The sequence below is a fragment of the Papio anubis genome, chromosome 3 (assembly GCF_008728515.1).
Source record: "Papio anubis isolate 15944 chromosome 3, Panubis1.0, whole genome shotgun sequence".
Classification (NCBI taxonomy): domain Eukaryota; kingdom Metazoa; phylum Chordata; class Mammalia; order Primates; family Cercopithecidae; genus Papio; species Papio anubis.
Window position 1 is genome coordinate 176,928,159 of NC_044978.1, and position 9,913 is coordinate 176,938,071.

A 9,913-nucleotide genomic window follows, 5' to 3' on the forward strand; every position below is an offset into this window, starting at 1 on the left:
TGGATGGTTGGGTGAAAGGATGGATGATGGAAGGATGGATGATGGAAGGATGGATGGATGGAAGAATGGATGATGGAAGGATGGATGGATGATGATGGATGGATGGGATGGATGGATGGATGGATGAATGGATGGGTGGATGGATGGATGGATGGATGGATGGAAGGGATGGAAGAATGGATGGATGGATGGAAGGATGGATGGATGAATGGATGGATGGATGGATGGATGGAATGGAATGGATGGATGGATGGAAGGATGAATGGATGGATGATAAAAGGATGGGTGAATAATGGATAGATGAATGGACAAATGGATGGATGATGGATGATGGATGATGGATGGATGGATGATGGATGGATGAACCTGGGAGGTGGAAGTTGCAGTGAGCCAAGATTGCGCCATTGCACTCCAGCCTAGGCAACAAGAGTGAAGCTCCATCTCAAAAAAACAAAAAAACAAAAAACAAAACAAAACAAAAAACAAAGAAAAGAAAAGAAAAAAGAGAAAAATCAGTGTTATAAGGTTGTCCCTGGAGGATGAATCCCCACACACAAGGGTGAGTCAGTTGGATGCTTGGATGCTGTAATATCCCTTTGGACATCACCCTAACACCACCATGTCAACTCCTGAGAATACTTGCTGACCCTCAAGTTAAAAAAGACAAAGGAAGCCGGGCGCGGTGGCTCACGCCTGTAATCTCAACACTTTGAGAAGCTGAGGCAGGTGGATCACCTGAGGTCTGGAGTTTGAGACCAGCCTGACCAACATGGAGAAACCCCATCCTTACTAAAAATACAAAATTAACTGGGCGTGGTGGTGCGTGCCTGTAACCTCAGCTACTCGGGAGCCTGAGGCAGGAGAACCACTTGAACCCGGGAGGCGGAGGTTGCAGCAAGCGGAGACCATGCCGTTGCACTCCAGCCTGGGCAAAAGAGCAAAACTCTTTCTCAAAAATATAAATAATAATAATAATAATAAATAATAAACAAAGAAAGAAAAGACAAAGGAGAGAAACTGTCAGCCTTTCAAGGTTGGCAACAGTGAGCAGAGTGCCCAGCTGTGAGGGAAAGAACAACCACATCTGGAATCCCAGCCTGGGTGCCGTGATGCGGCAGGAAGCAAACCTGACATTCAGGAATCGACACAGCACCTGGCACAAAGAGCCCCCAAGATACAGTAGCTAGGCCGGGCACGGTGGCTCATGCCTGTAATCCCAGCAATTTGGGAGGCCGAGGCCGGCAGATCACCTGAGGTCAGGAGTCCAAGACCAGCCTGACCAGCATGGCAAAACCCCGTCTCTACCAAAAATACAAGCATTAGTGGGGTGTGGTGGTATGCCCTTGTAGTCCCAGCTACTCAGGAGTCTGAGTCACAAGAATCACTTGAACCTGGGAGGCAGAGGTTGCAGTGAACTGATATCACGCCACTGTACTCCAACCTGGGCGACAGTGAGACTGTCTCAAAAGAAAAAAAAGAAAGATACAGTCGCTGCTGCCATCATTACAATTGTCTTGCAATTACTGCCACCCCCTATAGACCCACAACTCTCAAACTCATTCACACAGTAGAGTGCCAGGCACACTTCTGTGGAACATCATGAAATCTGGATAAATTAAGCAAAAAATACCCAAGTGCTATAAATGTTTATGCCGGCTCTCCTAGCATCTACATTAGAATCTCATGGCCACAAATGCCGAAAGGCTTAAGAGATGTTAAGCAGGGACACTAAAACTGAGAAATTCTATGACCTTAACTTTTTTCTGAAACCTGCAAGAGAGACTGCCGTTTCAAGTTCAGCTGTATGATAACTCCCTGTTCAGTATAAAATCAGGCTGAGCGGGGCTCTCCTATGACATTACTACTATAGTATCCTGAGTCCAACTTGACGCCAAATCCCCAAAGCCTTGCTGTTAGCAACTGCTCAATGGAACTGAATCCTTACCTGCCTTTGATCTACAGTGGACAGAAGTCGGCCCGAGGTCACCGGGAAGGGAGGTGGGCGGCAAAGGTGGTATTTCAGCAGCTCACAATACCCGCTCTGTGGCCAAACAAAGGCCTGACCTCCTGAGCGATGTCTGACCTTCAAACTCTGACAAACATACGTATTTACTCAGCAATTACAATTTAAACTACCCAAGGGGCAATTTAATCACTTGTATCAAAGGGAATAAATTAAAGCTTCCCTAGATCCCATAACAGCAACAAGAAACGAAAGTAGCATTTGCACTCAAAAGAAAACAAAGAAACTTCTCTTTTCACCGGTACATACCATTTCTGTTTTTCTCAGAAATCGTCTGTGTTGTAACCCCGACAGACAGTGAGAAGCAGGGGCCAACCACAAATTACAGAAGCTGTTAAATCTAATGATAAGTGGGCCGAGAGCAACATCTCAAGTTTCTTAAATGTGAAAAGGACAGAGGAAGGCCGATGCTATTCTTTAACCTGGAAGAAATTGCTATTCCGTTTCATTTTTAACATCATCCAAGACTGAAATCTGCTGGGAAAATGGAGTCACCATGTTTCACAGTTTTATAATCTAGGGGTAGCCAGTGACTTTGCTTGACAGCATTCAATAACAGAGCTATTTTGAAAAGACAAACACAGAGATAGAAATTGGAGTCATACTAAATTTCGGTGCATTTTTGGGCAAAATAAATACATATACCCTCAAATAATGAGGGTGGCAATGTAAATTGCTAAAAAGCCCTCTCAAAAGGGGCCACATTTGTTAAAGCTGAAATATACTCTATGACTTAGTCATGCCACTATGGGCATATCCTCAGCAGCAAAGAGAAAGTGTATGTACGCACCAGGAGACGTGGAGAAGACATCATCAATTTCATTAGAAACCTAGCCACCCTGAAACAGCTGAACATTTGATTGATTGATTGATTGATTGAGGCGGAGTCTTGCTCTGTCGCCCAGGCTGAAGTACAGTGGCGCAATCTCTACTCACTGCAACCTCCGCCTCCCGGATTCAAGCGATTCTCCGGCCTCAGCCTCCCAAGTAGCTGGGATTACAGGTGCCTGCCACCACACCCAGCTAATTTTTGTAATTTTAGTAGAGATGGGGTTTCACTATGTTGGTCGGGCTGGTCTTGAATTCCTGACCTCAAGTGATCCTGCCGCCTCGGCCTCGCGAAGTGCTGGGATTACAGGCATGAGCTACTGAGCCCTGCCTTTATTTTTATTTTTTGAGAGAGAGTCTTGCTCTCTCATTTAGGTTGCAATGCAGAGGCATGATTAATGCTCACTGCAACCTCCAACTCCTGGGCTGAAACGCTCCTACCTCAGCCTCTGGAGTAGCTGGGGCTACAGGTGCTTACAGGCATGTGCCACCACACGTGGCAAATTTTTTTATTTTTTATTTTTTGTAGAGATGGGGTCTCGCTATGTTGCCCAGGATGCTTTTGAACTCCTGGGCTCAAGTGATTCTCTCACCTCTGCCTCCCATAGCACTGGGATTACAGGCATGGGCCACCACAACAGGCTGTACCATCGAACATTTCATCAAGAGATGAATCTCATGGAATATTAGGTGAAAGAAGCAAGACACAAACAGATACATGCTGTATGGTTTCATTTACATCAAGTTCGAAATCAGGCAAAACCAACCATGCAGACAGAAGTAAGGTGGGCCGAATAGTCTTGTTTCTTTCTTTTTTTTTTTTTTTCTCGAGATGGAGTCTCGCTCTGTCACCCAGGCTGGAGTGCAGTGGCGCGATCTCAGCTCACTGCAAGCTCCGCCTCCTGGGTTCACGCCGTTCTCCGGCCTCAGCCTCCCAAGTAGCTGGGACTACAGGTGCCTGCCACCATGCCCGGCTAATTTTTTTGTAGTTTTAGTAGAGACGGGGTTTCACCATGTTAGCCAGGATGGTCTGGATCTCCTGACCTCGTGATCCGCCCACCTCGGCCTCCCAAAGCGCTGGGATTACAGGCGTGAGCCACCGCGCCGGGCCCGAATAGTCTGTTTCTTGATTGAGGTGTGGGCACTCCGCGAAACTCATGGAGTAGTACATTTACATTTTACACGTTTCAATATGTATGTCATACTTCAATAGAAACCCACATTAAAATGTTAACTCATATCGGTTTGACAGTTTTAGGATTGCGTCTTTGTTCAGAAAAACGGTTACACATTAACTATAAACTAGACTGTTACTTCAAAAATTGAAGTGGATTTCTTCATTTCAGTGCTGTATGGTTTGGCCACACTCATTCTTCTTTGCGGCCGTCCAGTCACTTGGAGAGCTTTGTGCAGGAAAAAGCAAGGCGTCAGGGCCTCTCTGTAGGGTCAGTGCCTCGGACAACCAATGGTAGACACTGCTCAGTCTGTGTACTTCCTGTACTTTAAGAGGAGATATTTTCAGACACCTACTCTGTGCTGCTTTGTGTACAGCATATCGATTTCACTGTATCTACCATAGAAAGTTAGTGTAAGAGAAAAACCCTGAGGTTTCAAGATGCTAAGTAACATGCCCACGCGGGGACCTTTGGCGAGTAGGATACAAAGCTCAGATTCAACGTCAAGTCTCATTCTGGCACATGGACCCTGTTTAGAACACGTCACCTCATACAGCCTGGGTGAAAATAGAGTGGCAGGAATATGGAAAACATGTCTTAAAACATCAAGCAGATAATAGATAACCATTTACCTTCCAAGAATCAATCCAGGGACCTTTAATAAACTGGTACCCACCATCCCCACCCAGGCAGAATTAGCCAGTCCTTCTCGGACCCACGTTCTGACCAGCACGCCTCATAACATTCCTTGTGTTGGCCCCACTATTGTCTCTTCCTTCCTGAAGACCTCAGTGCCCGAGTACCCAGCCTAGATCTCAGCCCGGGTGGGCAATCTGGAATGATTTGATTAGTCCTTGTGAACCCATTTGAAAATGGGTTCAATGACACAAGGGCTTGGTGCAGAATTGCAGGCACCGAGGGTACTAGAGGACTGAGGTCTAAACATGTATGTGGAGGAAGCAAAACTCAAGACACGTAAGACAACTTCCCAACAGAATTCTTTATTTTATTTATTTATTTATTTATTTATTTATTTATTTATTTATTGAGACATAGTCTCACTCTGTTGCCCAGGCTGGAGTGCAGTGGCACAATCCTGGGTCACTGCAGCCTCTACCTCCCAGGCTCAAGTGATTCTCCCAAGTAGCTGGGAGGACTACAGGCATGTGCCACCACACCAGGCAGATTTTTGTATTTTTCTGTAGAGTCGGGGTCTTGCTACATTGCCCAGGCTGGTCTTGAACTCCTGGGCTCAAGTGATTCACCCGCCTCAGCCTTCCAAAGTGTTGAGATTATAGTAACAGGTGTGAGCCACTGCCAGCCTACCATGTGAAATCCCACCATGTGCTTATGACCTGTACTTCCTCTTATGAAATTGAAAAGGCTGGGCATGGTGGCTCAGGCCTGTAATTCCAGCAATTTGGGAGGCCGAGGCGGGCGGATCACGAGGTCAAGAGATCAAGACCATCCTGGCTAACACGGTGAAACCCTGTCTCTACTAAAATTACAAAAAAATTAGCCGGGCGTGGTGGTGGGCGCCTGTAGTCCCAGGCGCCTGTAGTCCTAGCTACTTGAGAGGCTGAGGCAGGAGAATGGCGTGAACCCGGGAGGCAGAGCTTGCCGTGAGCTGAGATCACGCCACTGCACTCCAGCCTGGGCGACAGAGTGAAACTCCATCTCAGAAACAAACAAACAAACAAACAAAAAGAAGAAAGAAATTGAAAAGGACGAGCTGTCTCCTACCTTCCAACTCTTTTGCTAAACTCCAGTTTACTGGAATAAGAGCAAGGATTAACTACACAAACAACCTCCTGCCCACATGTAATTCAGGAATCACTATCAAGTAACACTCTCTGTACTCAGTAAATGAGAAACATAATATGCTCCCTGAGTAGAAAAGAAATTTAGAAGGCCTATTTTAGCCATTTCTTGAAAGCTTAATTTGGAGAAGGATAAAGGCTGAATACATTCTGAGATCAACCACAAAGAACAGGTGAATATAGAGGATATGCCTTTCTCTTACCTTGGATGAGGATAATAATTGATCTCCAACTTCCTTCCACAAGGGAAGGAGTTACAATCTTGAGTGCTATGGTGTCATGGTTCTATATCCAGGCAAAAGTCAACAACATACAATTATCTGCTTTATGCTGGAGTCGCAGTTCATCACTGAGCCAGAAAAAGAGAAACGCCAGCTAGGGGGCTCAGTTTTCGGTGGTGGAATAAAGAACTACGGTATACTCTCAATAGCTTTCACTATGGAGATTAATTGGATAAAACCCCTTGATCTCTTAAAACTTTCTTTATTCGACTGCAAAAGTGCTATCTAAAAGACAGCACTCTATATCAAAGACTGCTTTTTTGAAAAACAATGTTTAATTCCTAGAAATCTATTTTGGATGAGAAAGGCAATTCAAGGGTAGTGAGATTACCAAAGTAAATTGTTTAAGAGGACCTGGTCAGCTCAAGTTTTAACTTTCTTTCTTTTTCTTTTCTTTTCTTTCCTTTTTTTTTTTTTTTTGAGATGGAGTTTTGCTCTTGTTGCCCAGGCTGGAGTGCAATGGTGTGATCTCGGCTCAGCGCAACCTTCGCCTCCCGAGTTCAAGAGATACTTCTGCCTCAGCCTCCCAAGTAGCTGGGATTGCAGGCATGCACCATCAAGCCCAGCTAATTTTGTATTTTTAGTAGACACAGGGTTTCTCCATGTTGGTCAGGCTGGTCTTGAACTCCCGACCTCAGGTGATCAGCTCATCTCAGCCTCCCAAAGTGTTGGGATTACAGGCGTGAGCCACCACGCCCAGCCCAAGTTTTAACTTTCAAAGAAAATTTAGATGCTTAGAAGGATAATGTGAGAGCTTTTCATAACTATTCATGAAAACCTACAGACCTGTAAAAATGCTGTTGATTAATCATGCCTTTTGGTTTTTCATTGTTCTCCTAACCACCCTGAGGTGGGTTTAAACAGATAACTAGAAATGGGGTTCTGGAAAAGCCTTAGTTCCTCAGAGCAGAGGGGTCATCTTACTTCACCAAGGGAAAACTTGAGTGATTTTGCAATTTTAAAGCCTGAGTCTCACTCTGTCACCCAGGCTGAAGTGCAGTGGTGTGATCTCGCTCACTGCAACCTCCGCCCCCCCCGGGCTCAAGTGATTCTCTTGCATCAGTCTCCTGAGTAGCTGGGATTACAGGTGTGCACCACCATGCATGGCTAATGTTTGTATTTTTAATACAGATGGAGTTTCACTATGTTGGCCAGGCTGGTCACAAACTCCTGACTTCAAGTGATCCAACCTCTTCAGTCTCCCAAAGTGCTGGGATTACAGGCGTGAGCCACCACTCCCAGCCTCATTTGCATTCTTTTGACTTCTGCATCAGTCTGGGTCTAGCTGCCTCGTCCATAGGCAAAAAGAAGGGAAACTTTGGTTCACTTCTTGGCTTCCCACTTGTTCTGAGCCTGTTTCCTTGCTGGAGTGCTAAGCACCTACTGTGTCCCAAATTAAGGGCATGCAACAGTCCCACATTTTAAGTTTTGGGAGGTTGACAGAGTCCATCTTCTCCCAAATCCTGCTGGTTCAGCAGCATCACAGGAAATGGCCGGTACACAAAGTTGACAAACGCCAGGAATCCCCAGAAAATGGAACATCAAGGTAAGACAACCACAGTATGTCAAAATGCATGCCTGGCAGCCTTGGAGATACCCAAGTGTCAGGCTCATCAGACCAGCCTGAGGACAGGCAGAACATGGTAGAATTCAGCCATATACCCAACTTAGACAAAATGAAGCTGAAAGACCTTACAGCAATATCATTAGATCACTTTCTAAAGTTCCTAGGAACTTCAATATCAGGTGTTTTGAGTCCAAGTCAGGCAGGCAGCTGCCCAAACTGAAAAGGGTGGTCTCTGCAAGGACATTGGGAATGACCCCTGGACCATGCTTTGCAGCCAGACCCCTGGGGCGACTGCACTTACAGTTAGTCCTTCCTGCCACTGACTGCAGACTCTTCCATAACATGGACCATCAGAGTCACCATCATTAGCTTTGCTTCTTTGTCCTTGTAGAGTTGAGAGAGCTAAGGCCACCTCCAACCCCCGTGGGATGGATGCTCTGCTGAATTCCTGAGCAGCACAGCCAGCCCCAGAAGTTCTAACTCTCGAGGACCTGGGGTAATTGATGGCAAGAACAGAAATGAAGACTCTGCTGCAGTGCTAAGGACACCTTTTAATTGCATCACATTTGCCAAACTTTGCCTTAAATGTATCACAGTCACTGACAGTTTTGACTGAAAAATAAAGATCACTGATATGGTTTGGCTGTGTCCCCACCCAAATCTCATCTTGAATTGTAGCTCCCACAATTCCCATGTGTTGTGGGAGGACCTGGTGAGAGATAACTGAATCATGGGTGTGGGTCTTTCTTGTGCTGTTCTTGTGATAGTGAATAGGTCTCATGAGACCTCATAGTTTTATAAAGGAGAGTTTCCCTGCCCAAATTCTCTCCTGTCCCTTGTCTGCCGCCATGGAAGACATGCCTTTTGCCTTCTATCATGATTGTGAGGCCTCCCCAGCTACATGGAACTGTGAGTCCATTAAACTTCTTTTTCTTTATAAATTACCCCATCTCAGGTATCTTTATCAGCAGAGTGAAAACAAACTAATACAATCACAAACCGAAATACCACGGTGCTTGTAGAGCATCATGCGACTCTCATGGCGTGGCCCTGCCTGTCCCCTGTGCCCGGGTGATAACTGCAGAGCACACCTCCCCTTGGTCCCCGGAGTGCTGGCATAGTAAGATTTCTGGACTGGACTGGGGGGGTCACAGCTCTGTTCTGCTTTTGTCCCTAATTAGGTATGTGGTCTGGGTTGTTTCACTATCTCAGTTTCCTTTTGCTTTCTAGAATGTCTAAAGCTTCACATGGCCCCAAAATTGTTACTGGTGACAGTAAGAGTAGTGACAGCACCCACTGAGAGGATCTATTGTGTGTAAGGAAACATGCTGTGTCCTTTACATGAAGTAGTTCATTCACTCACAACCTTTACTATCCCCATTGTCCAGCTGAGAAAAGTGAGGCTCAGAGGTTAGCCAATAAGGGACAGAGTCAGGACCTGACTCTGGGCCTGATTCTGAAGGCTGCATCCTACTCATTCTGACAGTGCCACTCAATTCCATCGCCACACTTATACGTGGCACATACCCTAATAAGCACTGAACTCAAGATGCTGCTTGGCTTGGCTGGCAAGTCCCAGAGAGAAGCTGCTCCATGGGCTTCTGGACACTCAGAGGCTCAGACAGGGCCTCTGTCCTCCCTCTCACTCCTGACCCTTTAAACCACTTGTTCCATGTCCCAGACTTGCTTTTGTGGGGAATTGATGAGATATTAACGAAACTGGCTAAGGGGTGATCCGTACCAGAGCACCAGCTTTTAAGGGTCTTGTGGGCAAAACCTACTGAACCATCCAAGAGGTGGCAAAAAGGCTGTCCTACAGCACGATCAACCAGGACTTCAAACACTGTTTCTGAAAACATTCAGTCCAATTAAAGTGCTGGAGCAGCCACACAGCTGCACAACAGACTCAGTCTCCGATGAGCTATTTCCCTGTGCCTGTTACTTCCAGTCACAGGCCATGCTCCTGAATCCAGTCACTGACAAACTCGTCTCTTTGGCTGACGGTAGATGGGGCCAGTGTGGATGGGTGAACCTGTTACAGAGAAGCCTCCTCTACAGCACCACACTTCTGGCTACAGAAGGATTAACACATACAAAAGACTTTTGTCATGATCATTCCCGCAGGTCACATATACATTCTAACAACACAAAAAACAAACGCACAAAACATCTCTAATTAAAAATGTGTAGAAATAGCTGGGCACAGTGGCTCATGCCTG